The sequence below is a fragment of the Macadamia integrifolia genome, chromosome 4 (genome assembly GCF_013358625.1).
Source record: "Macadamia integrifolia cultivar HAES 741 chromosome 4, SCU_Mint_v3, whole genome shotgun sequence".
In the NCBI taxonomy this organism is placed as follows: domain Eukaryota; kingdom Viridiplantae; phylum Streptophyta; class Magnoliopsida; order Proteales; family Proteaceae; genus Macadamia; species Macadamia integrifolia.
The window spans coordinates 18,069,670-18,086,368 of record NC_056560.1 but is presented as its reverse complement, the minus strand read 5'-3'; the positions used below and the strand labels follow the sequence as shown (position 1 = coordinate 18,086,368).

General features: G+C 38.1%; 1 long non-coding RNA gene across 1 annotated transcript in view; it reads right to left on the bottom strand.

The window, feature by feature from the left end:
• LOC122075476 overlaps window positions 1-4,964 on the bottom strand; it is an 8,651-nt gene extending 3,687 nt beyond the window's left edge. The window contains exon 1 of the long non-coding RNA XR_006139266.1: window positions 4,826-4,964. This is a non-coding gene — a long non-coding RNA (uncharacterized LOC122075476). The remainder of the gene's footprint in view (window positions 1-4,825) is intronic.
• Window positions 4,965-16,699: the final 11,735 nt, after the last annotated feature.

Here is a 16,699-nt window from a genome sequence, read left to right as displayed (position 1 = left end):
CCATTATTTTCCCAAATAGCCCTTAGGCAACTTAAGTGGCTATAAATAGAGACCTTTGCCCATTCATTTCTCCTCCTACTAAGTAAGAGCAAGATAAAGGAGAAGAAGAAGAATAAGGAGAAGGAGAGCAAGGGAGGAGGAAGAAGGGAGGAGCAAGGGTTCCTATCAACTAATGTAAGCCCTGTCTTCTCTACCCCTCTCCACACACACACACGTCTCCCTCTCTATCTCCCATTTTCTACTCTCTATTGAACCCAACGGGGAACCCCAACTGAATTTCACCTCCCTACATATACCAAGACTATAAATTGGGAGGGGGATTTGATGTTGGAGACTTACCCTAGCAAGATTAATGACTTAATGTGAGTCCATGAACCACCCTTTATGAATATCCACCTTAAACCCCAAGTTTGGGCACCTAAACCCTAAAAATTGTGAACCTTGCCTAAATCTTCTATAACCAACCATTCTTACCTAACATTTGGTTAGGGGAAAATGAAATTAAACATATGAATGGTAGATTGGAGTGATTACATTAGCCATTGGTGGTCAACACATGCCTCACCCAAAATTCCCTAATTTATCTTAACCTAGACTTGAACATTGGGGAATTTGGGTACATTGTGTAACCCTATCTTAGCAAACCCACTAAGCACACTAAATCTAAGCAAATTAGAGTGAGTGAACATCCCCTATATATAAATTAGCCCTATAATCACAAAAACCCCACTTGAGAACAATTCATAGAAAGGGAAAATAGGAAATAAAGCTAGAAGGTGCGCCCCCATAATAAATCACACACCTAGTCATACATAAAGAGGACCCCACTAACCCGTGGAGCAAATCTGGGTAGAGAAACCCCACTTTTGCTTTACCGGCTGACGGTCATCGACGGATGGTTCCATTAGCTCATGAACCTTGTAGATATGAAAAATTGGGTTTTTACCCCTCTTGGTTTCATCAGCCGGTGAGTTCACTGACTGATGGACATCATCCGATGAGCATCCACTAGTTTCTCCGAACTCTTTACCTACTCCTTCCTAGTTCGGACTTGCTTCTGCCTCAGTGAAGCTTGGAGCCTCTCTCAAATTAGGAGCAAGGGGTTTATTTAGGTGGTTATTCAGAAGTGCGGCCTACCGACTTACGAAAATGAACCACCAAGCACACTGTTTTGACCCTCTTTTTAATTGGTCATTTGAATTATGGGAAGACATTCACAATGCTTGATCATTAACCTAAAACCCCTTTGTTTTTAATGAATAAAGCTGCCAAGCGGAAAGGTTACGTAACGCGAGAGCACCACCAACTGGTGCCCATCTACCAGTGACCTCACTAAACCTATATGTTCAAGTGTTGCTTTAGGATCATAATTAGAATATAATGAGGATAATTTAAGGATATAAATGTTAACTTAAATCCATTAATTGGTTAGGAACCTAATATACTTGGTGAGGTACGCGATTATGGGAATTTGGCGAACAATTAGTTTCGGATTTTTGAGGTGAGTGGGTGTTGTGAACTATTTTATAGAGTGTTTATAACATATTATCCATGCGTGTGTTCTTGGTAGTTGTATGTTAAACTTATTTTCTGATTGAATACTGAATTGTGGATATTGATGATATTGTTGCTTATAACAGTTGGAAGTTGAGTTGGCCAAAGAGAGGAGAGGAAGAGAGGAGGAGTGACGATGAGAGGAGGAAGAGAATAGGGCAGAATCATGTGTGAGCTCTTTTGCTCGCCTCACATATATTAGTTTCTAATTATAATTTAAGAAATTACATATTCATCCCTAGGGAGGTGAAAGAAATAAAAGGAAATACAAAATAGGACAACTTAATATGAACACAGTTCCTTTTTTGCTCGCCTCACATATATTAGTTTCTAATAATAATTTAAGAAATTACATATTCGTCCCTAGGGAGGTGAAAGAGAAATAAAAGGAAATACAAAATAAGACAACTTAACATGAACACAGTTCTTAAAGTACCCCTATTACATACATTCCAACACTCCCCCTCAAGCTAGAGAATAAATGTCATACATTCCCAGCTTGCATAAGAGGGAACTGAACTGGTGAGGAATAAGTCCTTTGGTGAAGATATCTGTCACCTGATCACCTGTCTTCACAAAGGGCGTGCAAATGTTACCAGTGTCAATTTTTTCTTTGATGAAATGCCGGTCCACTTCAATGTGCTTGGTTCTATCAAGTTACATTGGATTATGGGTAATGCTTATGGGGGCTTTATTATCACAGTAGAGACATATAGGTCCGTCAGTATCATATCCCAACTCAAGAACTAGTCATCTCAACCAAATGAGTTCACAAACTTCATGAGCCACTGCCCTGTATTCTGCCTCTACACTAGATCTATCTACAACAGGCTGTTTCTTGCTCCGCCATATAACCAAATTTTCACCTATAAATGTGCAATAACCAAAAGTAGATCTGTCAGAGATGGATCTAGCCCAATCAGCATCAGAATAACCTTCTATCCTCAAGTGATTGTTGTGAACATATAAGAGTCATTTTCTTGGAGAGTACTTCAAGTGTTTGAGAATACGATGCACACAGCATCCAAGTGCACACTTTTGGGAGCATACATAAACTGGCTCACTACTCCCACTGCATAAGTGATATCTGGACGAGTCAGAGATAGATATATCAGCTTCCCCACCAGCCTTTGGTATTTTTCTGCATCAACAAAAGAGGAACCACAATCTTCTCATAACTTGTGATTCTGCTCAATAGGAGAACTTGCTGGTTTACACCCCAACATCTATGTTTCCTTTAACAGGCCTAACACAAATTTTCTTTGGCAAATATTGATTCCTTTCTTAGACCTTAATACTTCAATCCCTAAGAAGTATTTCAAGTGTCCCAGGTCTTTGGTCTCAAATTGTTTGGCTAATTCAACCAAGTTATTTCATCATTGTCATCTCCAGTCATCACAATATCAACATAGACAATCAATGCTGTGATGATACCATTACCTCTCTGGGTAAATAATGTGTGATCTGCTTGACTTTGAGAATACCCATTCTTCAAGATGGCTTGCCCGAACATCTCGAATCAAGTTTTTGGTGATTGCTTGAGACTATATAGAGCCTTCTTTAGGAGATACACCTTACCATCAGCTGCTAGGAATTTAAAGCCAGGAGAGTGCTGCATATACACTTCTTCCTCTTAGTCAGCATGGGGGAAGGCATTCTTCGCATCTAACTAATATAAGGGCCCCTTTTTGTTCACCGTCACAGACAAAAGGACTCTTGTAGGGCTGTGTACTTAACTCCAACGATGAACACATTTCAATTAGTCTTAATAGAATCTCAGTCTCAGCTGGACATACAAAATCATATGAGCAAAATAACTGATGTTGCTTACCAATTCACATCCTTTTGAGATCCAAAACTGAAAGATTTCGAAGCGCAAGAAAATTAACGAGTGCAAATCCAATTGAAATCAAAATAGTAGATACAATAAGTTGCTTCTTTAAAGTAGGCTCAATTTTGGCAACAAAAGCAACACCGATATCATGGGCCTTTATGTAGATACCTCCACCAACTCTACCAAAAGATGGCCACATGTGATCTAAATGCAATAATGAAAGCGTTCTAAACACCCTTCCCTGCTTTTAGGATTGTTCTAGCAATTGCATAGGTAGCATTTGTTTAGGTTTCATCCATAAAATCTTTAAATATCTTAACATCGTGACATGCATCAACTAAATCTATCAAAAAGTAAATTATCACCAATGCAATCAATGTAAAGGCACATCTATGTATATCTTTTGGGAAATTTGTATAATTCAAGAATCTACCTTTACCTTGAAACTCAAAAACTGGAACCGATTCCAAAGGCATATTCATGTTGTTTAGTCCAAGGGGGGTATATGAATTCAAAGTCTTCTCTTGGTAGTATAAGGAGTTTGTGAGTCTATTATTCTGTTTAGTCTTAGTTTCATTGGGATTTCTGAAATTTTTTTAGGCATTAATTCTTAGTCAGTTTAGGAGTCTAGTTACGCTATTTTCAGTCTATTAGTGGACAAATGAGTAGTGTTTAAGTTATATTAGGATTAGAGAAGTTCTAGCAGTAGTAGGGTCATATTTTGAGAGCAAGGATAGGTACATACAAGATTGAATGGAAATTTTGAGTTATCTCAAGTGGTTTTAATGGATTCAAATCTAACACCATAGTAGATTTGAAAATCCCACCCACAATCCTAAACATAGGAACTCAAAACAGCAGTGGAGATCTTCGACAACTCCCAAACATAGAACATAGATCAGTCCCAAATTAGTACAGAAACTAGGTATTCCCTTGTATTTCAAACCCTTAAAGCTTTATTCTAATTCAATGGTTGGATATAAAGATATGGACAAGTGAATTAGAAAAGTAACTAAGTTCTAGAATTAGAAACAAAGCCATAACTTCACAACCATACAACACAACAGCTTAAACAAAGATCACATTCTACAGTTATCATATAGAACCATCATATAAAACTAATATGTAAGAATCAACTTGAACCAATGAACAGACTTTGCAGTTCAGCAACCCAACAGAATAGAAACTAGATAACAGAATTAGTAATTACCAGTAGTTCCTATTCACATGGCAGATCAACCCCCAACTTGGATCAAAGGCACGGTATGACCATTAACTAGGAACCCGAAATATCTATGCATTCTAAGGGCCAGAAGTTGAGATAACAGTTTGGGTAGCATGCCTCCTTTTATCATAAAAAGGTGCACAGCTTTGATCCAACTGCCATTTAACTAGTTTCTATTCCTCTTGCTATCATAAAACATTAAAATCACTCACTTCTGTCCTTTTTCATCTGATGGTGGTTTTCATTCCTCATACTGTCAACAACTGCCATTTGGCGATGGGAAGTTGTCTTTCTTCGAGGAGAGTTTGCATCTGACTCAACCTCCTTGCGCTTGAGGCCACCCCCAGATCCCTTTCTGCAACAGAGACCAGTAAACTGATATTATACTGATATAAAAACAAAGATCAGTTTCTGTAAGCAATACAGAACTCCAATAGTTTTCTAGGGACAAGCTGCAATGTTGTTTGTCAGGGGGATGCAAGACAACCTAATATTTTTAGTCAAGTGGAAAAAATGATGTGGCCAATCCAGCTTGTCCATCAGATAGGAAGCCCCTGGATTGGCCTTCACACAAGCTCCATCCACCTTATAATCCACTGTGTGCCAACTTTTTTGGCAACCTAATCCCAGCTCCCAAAGTTTATAGTGTTCCATTAGAAGAGTCCAGAAAATAGGACTTAGAGTTACCAGAAGACACAGTTACTCAGGGTTCAAAACTACATGTGGACCCCTTCGGTTAATCAATTTTGGAAGGTGGAAGACTCCTCTAGAACCTAGATCTTTTTGCTAGGTGACTTGACGAGTAAAGCAGTACAAAGAATGGATAGTTTAGCGGGTAAAGAGCATTCATACACTATTAGTAGACATGAGTTGCATCCTCATCTCAATTTGATAATGAGCTCAAACCCAGCCCAAACCAAACAAAACTAGCTCAGTTCAAATTAACCACCGTAAACCCTAGGTTGAGCTGGAATACTAATTACAGTTCACTTGCAAACCCACCCAAAAACAGGCTTACACTGTACCCAACTTGGAGACCCTTAAAGAAAGGAGAGTGCCAACCATACACCAAAGTGTGCAGTCCAGCTTCAAAGGGGATCACTACCATGCAGAAGTCATTTCAAAAACAGCAAAAAATCTAATGAGAAAGGGCAAATATTTTTATGGGCTGCCAGAAGAAAATGCCTTCAACCAAGAAATCACCCACTCCTTGATGTAGATCGAGCAGTCAAAAGGAGAGTTCAATGCTGGCCCAATTCTAGTTCAGATCTAGTTCAGTTTCTCACATTGAACCAGCCGTATTTTTCTCCAATTGGATCAGCCAACTTGTTACTATTCATGCAGGTACTGTTCACATGAACAGTACCTTGGGGTCCAATAGTGACTGACATCTGGCTTCGAAGACCCTTTGAAGGGTTTGAAGATCACCTCAGGGGAGGCCTTTGACCAGGGTTTCAGCCCCGGGTTCTCAGCCAATTTCCAACCGCAGGATTTCTTCGGCTCTGGCCAAAACCCAGTCCTGCCTGGGTATCGATTTCTGCTACTGGTTTGTTGTTGGTCTATTTCCTTCTGTTGCAAGTAATTATTTGGGGTTATCTCTGGTTCTTGTTTCCCTTGTTTTCTACTCCTATTTCTGCTTTCTGTTAGGACTGATTTTGAGGGGTCAGATTTGATTGGGTTGGGCTTTAGCATCTTGGAAATTTGTTTACCTAGTGTAACCTACTTCTACATTACTACTTAAACAAACACACAACGTCACACACTCCTCTATACTCTTTCTTTTTTTTTTTGGCTCTGTACTCACTATTTTACCATGATATTAGACTGTCACAATTATCACCTGGTTCAATTGAATTTTTTAGGAGACCTCTTGGTTGGATCTGCCAAAAAGAGCATATATGTAATCTAATTCTAGAAAATAAAAGATCTTCACAAAATACAGGGGACTTTGTGATTCCATTTGTCAAACATTTGGTCAATAGCCACGTTCCAAGAGATGGTCCTGTTTGGAGATAAATAATGAAAGTAGTTGTGCCATGTGTACAGTCTATAAAGTGGATTAGTCCACATTTAACTGAATTTAATTCCATTGCTGCAAACCATGGCCCAATACATATACACGTCAAAAAGACCAAAAGGGAAAGAGACAAGAAAATAAATACCTCTGATTCTTCACTTGTACCTGTATCCTCTTCATCCTATTCATCCTTCTCTTCTTCTTCTTCTTCTTCATGCTCTAGCTCCTCTTCCCTCTTTTGCAGGGGAGACCTCTCACCTTCATCCTTATCACTTTCATACTCGAACTCTTCTCTCTCACTGTTAGAGAAATCGACAGGACATCTAGATGATTGAACTGATGAGAAGGCTGGTTTCGCGGTATGTCTTTGTGAACTTGTAACTGATAATCCAAGCATAGATTTAATTTTTCCAAAGAAGAATGGGAAAAAAAAAGAATTCTAGCAAAATTGTAGACGATATGTTGCAAGAATGGCCACAGGAAGTTCCCGTTTTGCATTCAAAATGTGCTTCTTAACCTATGCTTCATCTTCCAAGTCTTCCACAAAACGATCTTGAGAAGCTAAGCGATGAGGTTCATGATCATCCTCATCCTGACCAACTATACACAAAAGAAAATTGAACAATATATGCCATAAAGAACATGTGTGTCAGTGAAGAGCCTGTACATTATCTAAAGCCCTGGAAAAAAAAAAAAAAGAGAGAGACAAGGGGGACCAATACCTGGGCAGGTCCTGTTAACAACAAGGATTTGGACCCACTCCACTATTTGAGCTTAATCTACAAACATCATGCTTCTCAACTGTCAAAATTTCATAAAGAGAAGGGACAAAGACTCTGATTAAACTTACTGTAATAAAAAGAATTTCTATTGTGAGCGCTTGTGTACATGTGTGTGCGTGTGTGTGTGTGAGAGAGAGAGAGGATGGTGGCAGAAGTTCATTAGCTCTAATTGTTTGTGCATATTTCTTATCCACCTTTTTCCACTTGTGATGGAGAAGTTCATTAGCTCTAATTGTTTGACCTTCAGTTCCAAGAAACAACAGGTTGTATAATAAGTGCAGCTCAAAGCCAGAACTTAGATCATCAGTTACCAAGTTCTAATCCAACAAAGAAAATCCACTATTTACCTTGTCTTTCTTCTCTTTCTCCCTTTCCGAATCAATGTGTGTGACACAGTTCTTAACCTTTTATACACAACAAGAGCAGTCAATAACTGATGGAAATTTGACAATAGAGATGATGGCATAAACCTCATCTTCCTTAAAAGCCTCCCATGTGATTGGAGGATTCCTCACATTGTTAACACAGAAATTCAACATAAGTTTCCAATCAAGATTCACAGGAAACAATACCCCAGATCCCTACAAAGAATTTCAGAAAAGCAATTCCATATGAACATATCATTGCTAGTACATGAAACTTAAATCAAATTGCCCAATTCCAGAAAAAAAAAGGAAAACAGTAACCTGAGATTGAAAACATGTGTTTGTGCCAAAGCCAAAAATATAAATTTTCAATTACGGCAAAATGTTACTATACAGTCCACCTAGTTGTACCACATAGAAGGATTATGAGGAAATTCCCACCATTAGATTGTTATGGCGTGGTCAGGCACGCCTCAAATATCAATGTCAAACTATACCACAACCCTTCATTTTTCGGCATTTTCTCATGTATTTTCATCCGTGCATTTGTTTTCAACCATTTCTCAGAAGTTTGAATCCTAATGAATTTTTTTAGATCGATTTCACCATTTGGCCAGCTCCTGCATGCTTGAGATTTAACATTTGTGAGTAGGCTATCCTGTCTTGGGCCCTAATTATCCTCAAAATTTAGGCCCCTCCTAATCTGCCATGTGGAAGACACTACAACCATACAGAAATCTTATAAATTCAGACACTAATATGTTTGCTGCCTCTCAGACTAAGCATCACCCATAAATCAAAACATGAAGAAATGTTACAATCCAACCTAAAAATAAATATCAATAAATAAACAATAGATATCAGGCTTGCTAATTAGTGTTTGGCTTTAAAACTAGATCATGGTTTGAAAAATTAGATTAGATCGATGGGATCAATCCTAATTCTTGGCCGATGCAGTATCATTGGATCGATATGGACAAAGGGTAAAATAGTTTTAAAACAGTTTTTATTTAGAAACAGGCTGGCCGATTTGGATCGGTACTCAGTGAGAACTCAATGAGAACTCAATATCAGCATTGACCGATCCCATTTTGATACCGAGTTCTCACCAGGTCTCAAACCATGATCTTGATAAGACGTTTGTTGTGCCATTAGAAAGCTAAAATTGGTTGGCATCTTTTATTAACCTATGATTTTCTAAAAGGATTTGAGTTGCAAGTTATTATTTCCCTGTCTTTGTATAAAATCATTTTTTACCATTTTACCCCTCATTCATACCAATCCATCAATATGGTATCAACCAAGAATCACAATTGGTCCACAATTCCTCAAACCATGCTTCCACGTCAACCTTTTTACCATAAATCATAATAGAAAGGGTCCTTCTATATGTCACTATGAATAATGAAACAGTTCACAATCTTTTTATATACCTTTAAAATCATTTTGATGAATTGAAGTGAAGGGATAGAATTTGTAAAAATCCATCTCTAATGTCATCTTGTAGGAAGAACTCTCCCTCTCCCTTCCCCCTCTCTTCTCTAGCTCTCCCTCTCCCCTTCTCCAGCTTCGGCTCCCCTTCCCACTCTCATTGAACTTGATATCCATGTCGGGATCACTCCTCGTTGGAAGTGACACCGTTGTCCTAGAGATGTGATTTGCTACATTTTTTTTTTTAAATCGTTCTGAAAACAATTTTCTCAAAGAAAAAGAAAAACAAGTGTTTTTAAAATAATAATAATGAGGAATTATAAAATGTTATATGGCAAGGATTAAGCAACACATCGTGTGATTGACTTAGCATTTGATATAAATTATTCTCTAAGGAACCCAGCATTTGAAATAAATTAGTCTCTAAGAAACGTGAGTAATATTGTTTCCCTAAGTTATTGGAAATACACGTTCTTACCACACACACACTCTCTCTATTTCTCTCCCACTCATTCATATGAATATTTTTTTTGGTGAGAAATAGAACCAAAGATTAAATTACAAGACTTGATAGTTGATACATCCATGTTCGACTGGGAGATGTTAAAGTTATATATATTGTTCATAGCCTTGTGTATAAAAAAAAGGATCACGTCATTGTTAGGCTTAAAAAAAAAAATGGGTTAAGGGTGATATGTCCAAAAACTAGAAATGTATGCTCGATGGCCACAGTGTGGTACTGCTATTTAAATAAAAAAATAAAAAAAAATAAAAATACCAATTTCCTTGTCATTATTCTTACATTGATCCCGAATGCCCGACAGACTGTGAGTGTGTGACCCCTACCTACCTTGGAAATGAATGTATGGTTGTGACCCCACTAAGGAAGGAATATTTGGAAAAAGAGTTGGGTTATGGAATACTAGTATGGACTCTACCTATGCTTGGAAATCTCACCCAAAGGTATTTCACAGCTATGCAGGTTACAGACAACTCTAGATAGGTAATTAGTGACATAACATCTGTAGATTAGTTCCAGTGGTCCAAGATTGGACTCATTGGCTATGTAGGATTGGTGAATGACCTGCATAGGCATTGGAAGTTGAGTTGGCATATTAGTTTGGTTAGCTGGTGGAAATACTGACTTGAGATCAACATACTCCTTATCAACTGAGTGTGGATTCCGGTATGGGAACTCAGCAGGGTTGTAGGAAGTGAACTTAATAAATGAAAAATAAAATAAAATAAACCCCAAATATAACTTGTTTACCTAGGAACCTGATATATCCGGTGAGGATACACGTGATCAGGAATTCAACGAAAGAACACCAGATGTGTGATTGGATGCATATGGAATCAGGTGAGTGGGTGATTGTTTTATTTTACGGAGTATTTCTATATACTTTTATGTTTTTGCATGCTCACGTGGAATGTGATGATTATTATGTTAGGGATTTATTTTATATAAAAATATATATTTCACATGTGACATGATTTTATCGACTTTGATGTGATCGAGATTTTGTAGATGTGTAGTGTGATAGCTGTGTAGTAATAGATATAACATTGACGGTCTAAGGCATAGTATGACAGAGGTTCTTTCTGGTACCATGGGCTCGGAGGTTAGTCTTATAACTATGGCCACAGATGTGTGATTGGATGCATATGGTTAGAATCACATCCCAGTGTTGGTGGTAGGTCGTAGAGGACTACTACACCCAGATACGACGTACAATATCTTGAGAGGACACAGCATGGTAAGACATATTGTACGCATGGCTGTTGGATAATATGGGAGACATTGGAAGCTGAGTTGGCATATTAGTTTGGTTAGCTGGTGGAAATACTGACTTGAGATCAACATACTCCTTATCAACTGAGTATGGATTCCGGTATAGGAATTCAGCAGGGTTGTAGGAAGTGAACTTAATAAATGAAAAATAAAATAAAATAAACCCTAAATATGACTTGTTTACCTAGGAACCTGATATATCCGGTGAGGATACACGTGATCAGGAATTCAACGAAAGAACACCAGATGTGTGATTGGATGCATATGGGAATCAGGTGAGTGGGTGATTGTTTTATTTTACGGAGTATTTCTATATACTTTTATGTTTTTGCATGCTCACATGGAATGTGATGATTACTATGTTAGGGATTTATTTTATATAAAAATATATATTTCACATGTGACATGATTTTATCGACTTTGATGTGATCGAGATTTTGTAGATGTGTAGTGTGATAGCTATGTAGTAATAGATATAATATTGACGGTCTAAGGCACAGTATGGCAGAGGTTCTTTCTGGTACTATGGGCTAGGAGGTTAGTCTTATAACTATGGCCATAGATGTGTGATTGGATGCATATAGTTAGAATCACATCCTAGTGTTGGTGGTAAGTCGCGGAGGACTATTACGCCCAGATACGACGTACAATATCTTGAGAGGACACAGCATGGTAAGACGTACTGTACACATGGCTATTGGACAATATAGGAGACCGATGACAGTGTGGGATTCTGGGACCATGGTTGTCATGGTTTACTATTTAGGGGTTGGCTGGGGGACCACGGTTCTTTTCGGGACTGGCTAACTCCTACTTGTTGCTAGTTTGTATTTCTGAGGCCTGACGTACTGGGTAGGAGATATCACCTATGTTTCTTATAGCACTTATTATACCCACATATTGAGACTTAGTAATTAGAATGGTAATTTATTAATAAATGAATCGTGTAGATTATGCATTGGGGCATTGTGGTATTGTGGTATGATATGTGTGAGCATCATGACTTGTGTGTGTGTGTGCTTGCCTGCTCAGCCCTCACTGGGCTTGTGAAGCTCACCCCTCGTTGATATATGTTTTTGGATGGTGGAATCGGAGCTGAGATGGACAGAAGATCAGTACGGTTGTGTCTGCGGACACATTGTAGTTGGATGGATTGTGCTTCTATTTATTTATTTATTATTGTTATTAACAGGATATAAGGTTTATTTATTATTATTGTAACCTGTGGAATTCTTTATTGTGGGTCTGTATTATTATTTATCACTGTAGTTGATCACCACATATATGCTTCATATAGATTGTATATACGTACTCTGATTGTGATAGACATTCTCAAGTGGTAAAGTTTGTTTACTACATTGGGTCCGTGATCCTGGGTATAATAGGCTGACTAGGTAGGGAATCCAGTGTCGCATACCTTAGCTAGATTTAAGGCAAGGTATGATATCAAATTTGACTAAGGTATGCGGCATTGGATTTCCGACCCAGTTTGCCTACCATACCCAGGATCACAAATGCAGTATACCAACCATACACCACCTCAAGAACATCTACCATAAATCAAAGTACGCATATACAATCCATGTGAGTATATATATATGGTGATCTGAACTACAGTGATACAAATAATACATGCCCACAATAAAATTTCCACAGGTTATATTAACAAATAAATAATTCTTACAACCCAATGTTAATAGAAAAATAGATAAACCAGTTGAAGGAAAATCTCTCCAACTTCATTATGTCTCGCAGACACAACCTCACAACTGTACTGAACACCTGTTCATCTCAACTTCGGTTTCACCATCTAAAAACATGTATCAACAAGGGGTGAGCAGGCAAGCATACACACACATATCATGCTGCAATCACACGCTCACATATAGAACATACCAAAATTCCCCATATGCATAAACCACATGATCCATTTATTATATTAATTCTATTATAGTTACTGAGTCTCAGAGTATGGGTATAAGTGCTATAAGCAACGTAGGTGGTATCTCATTCCCAATAAATTGGGCCTCAGAGATACATGCTAATTGCAAATAGGAGTCAACAAGTCCTGGAAAGAACCTCGGTCCCCTAGTTAACCCCTAAATAGTAACCCATGACAGCCATAGTCTCAGAATCCAACACTGTCATCGATCTCCCATGCTGTTTGACAGCCATGTGTACAGTACGTTGCACCATACTGTGGCCTCTCAAGATATAATACGTTGTATCCGGGCGTAGTAGTTTTCCATGACCTACCACTAAGTGGATTAGTCAATATTTGTCCCCTATTAGCAATGGATTATAGCACTGGGATTTGATCCTAACCATATATAATCTACATGCATCCATGACATCCAAAGCATCGAATCACACATTTGTGGTCTCAACTGTAACACTAACTTCTGAGCCCATAGTACCAAAATCCACACCTCGATTATGCCGTGCCTCAGACCTTCAATATTACAACCATCACCACACAACTATAGTACTACACATCTATAAATCCTCGACCACACTAATATTGGAAAAATCTTGCCACATGTACAATATATAATTTTATATAAAATAAATCCAAAATATGGTATCCATCACATTACACATGAGCATGCAAAAACAAAAAAGTATAAAAACACTCCGTAAAATAAAACAATCATCCACTCATTTGATACCCAAATCTGATGTTCTTTTACTGAATTCCCATCCACACGTATCCTTGCTGGGTATTTCAGGTTCCTAAGTTAACAATTCATATTCAAGATTAATTTTATTTTATTAACCATTATTAACTTTTATTTTCTAGGACCAAACTAAATTCCTTCATTGGAAACCATACTTAGCAGGTATACAAAGTACTGATCTCAGATCAGTATTTACTCCAATTTATCAAGCTAGCATAACAACTTAACTTTCAATGCCTATGCAGGTCACTTACAACCTACATAGCTAATAATTCAATTTCTGGACTGTTGGAACTAACCTACATAAATCATATCACTAATTATCTATTTGGAGTTATCTATAACCCCACATCTTCTAAATGTATTTGGGTGAGGTTCCTTGTGATACCCTATTTTCTAAACCCAGTCTAATTATCCCATATTGACTTGGTTTGATCATATAGGGGTTGAACCGGAGAGAACCGACATAGGTACTATATGAAATATGGTAGCAAGGGTGACCTTGAACTCGAGTTGGCCTGACATAACTGAGCGGGTACCAAGTGTAATACATGCACTCAAGCCTTGCACTTACACGCACCACGAGGCCATGTACAAAAAGTAAATGTATGTACTGGTATTTGTGAGTGCCAACGTAATCTAATATTATGTGGGAGTTTATTTCCATTGAAGCCCACCTAAGATATACCCACCTGAGATATACCCACCTAAGATAGCCCACCTAATATGTACCCACTTGAGATAGCCCACTTGAGATTCAGCCCACCTGAGATATACCCACCTAAGATAGCCCACCTGAGATTTATAAGACATTTTGGGGGCCCAGGTATAAAAAGGGGGAGACATTAATTTTCTTTTCCCTCATTAATGTTAGTTGATCGGTGGGAGAGTAAAGAAGAGAGAGAAAGAAAAAGAAAGTAAAAGAGGAAGAATAAGAAAGAAGAAGGGAAAATCGATTATAGAGCTTCATTGGAGATGGGTCTTGGTATTTTGAGCATGGATTAATGATCATCTCACCGAGGTCTTCAATTTGAGGAAGGTATTGTACACATTCCAAAGATTCTTAGGAAAACCCCTTTCTTAAGTCCTCTTTTTGATTTTTGGGAAAGTACCCACTTAGATCTTACTAATCCTACTTGGATAATTAAATCTAAAGTCTAATGGAAGGTGTGTATAATGATTTTGAAGAATTTAGAAGGAGTGTTGGTGAAGATCTAGAGTATTTAGAGGTTTTAGAGCAAAAAAAGTGAAATTTGGGGTTTCATTTATGTTATTAAGAAAGAGGTAAGGACCTTCATTTTCTCGTGATTTGATCTTAGATCTAGCTTGAGGGTACATGATTGGACCTTAGATAAGTGATTTGAGTCTCTGGATCGTCCCCAAACAAGTTTCCTAACCCGGAGGAAAGTCGGGAATGATGTTAAAAAAATTTTTGTTTAAAGACTGGGGGGTATTTTACCCCACCTGTCTTCCGATTTTAGCCCACCTAAGGTCCCAGAACTCAGTTTTTGGGCTCTGGAGTAACCGGCGGGATATTACTCCAGAGCTACATAGCCCACCGGTCTTTGGTTCTAACCCACTTGTCTTTCCAGAATTCCCAAAATTGGTCAAAATTTGATGGGTAACCCCCATTTATGATTATAAACCTGATTTTAGTGTTCAAACATGATGATTTTGACCTCAAAATAGTGAAATGATAAACCATTATGTTTATAATAGGTTACACTCAATATATGCGTACCCACATATCGGATCTTTTTCGTACTGGCTACAAGCACCGTATACACAAGTAAGTGGGGAGTGGACTCTGATTTAATTTCAGAATGTTATGCATCATTTAATATATGGTAGTCTAACCATGTCATCATATCACTTGTGTGTAGACTAGACATCACATATGCCATATCACACATTTGAATGTGCATTTACATAATATGTTATGCTTTGTGTTATGATGGACTATTCATTATATCTTGATGTATGTATGGAGGAATATCATTTGGACATGACAAGCACATAAGATTTTAGATGCCGTAGTCGGCTTGGAAACGAGTGTATGGTGGTTGGTGGTATGGGATGCAGCGCCATTATGTAATCGTATTATGCTCATGTAAAGGCATGTGGCCAGGTGTGATTTACCCTTGTGCTACGACCCTTCTCAATAGGGATTTACGTGTTGGGGGATCATTGGGAGAAGCATCGGGTTACGGTTGTCGAACTCCTGCAACGGTTAGAAGTACGCACGGCTGATTGCTAGGACAGTCGAAAACCTCGGTGGTATATTCAGAGGGCCGATCGTACTGCTTTTATTTCAAGTGCAGTCACCCATTTACTTTATTTCATTTAAATTTGTCAGGAGTCGGCTTGTATTTTAAATTCTGGTACCAACGGTGGCCTTCTCTGACAACCCTTTGGGCATATCTCGGGACAGGGTCCGTCGCTCATACCCGGGGCATACACACACTGTGGTTGTGAGTAGCACAAAACCTATGACCTAGTAATGTTGTTAGACTAATAACGTTAAAATGAATTGCATATAGGTTCATTTATGTTGTGACTTTGTGTAGTTTTTCTTATGTGGTATTTTTTTCCACTTATGAGGCTAGTGAGCTCATCCCACGTGCACAACTATTTAGGTGATTTTGTCGGTTACCCGCCTGATGATTAGGAGTTAGGGCCCACTGTGGAGTTTCCATATGAGAACTGGTGGGTCCCTATCGAGTTTGAACACGGTGTTGATTGCACGTGCAAGGATTGTGTTGCGTGGCAGCTGTGACTCCTAAGCAATTCTTTTGATTCTTTTTTATGTACTCCCTTTTGTTACTTTATGCTTAAATTGTTATATTTTTGTATATATATTATGCCTTCGGGCCCAAATGTATGTAACTTTTATAACTCAATTTGGGTATCAAGTATTTGGGAAACAATTACAGGTATTATTATGAATAGGTCTTCTGCTTAAAATACAAGTCTTGTCTTAGTTTAGTAGATGTATATTGTACGGCAGTTACTGTATTGTTG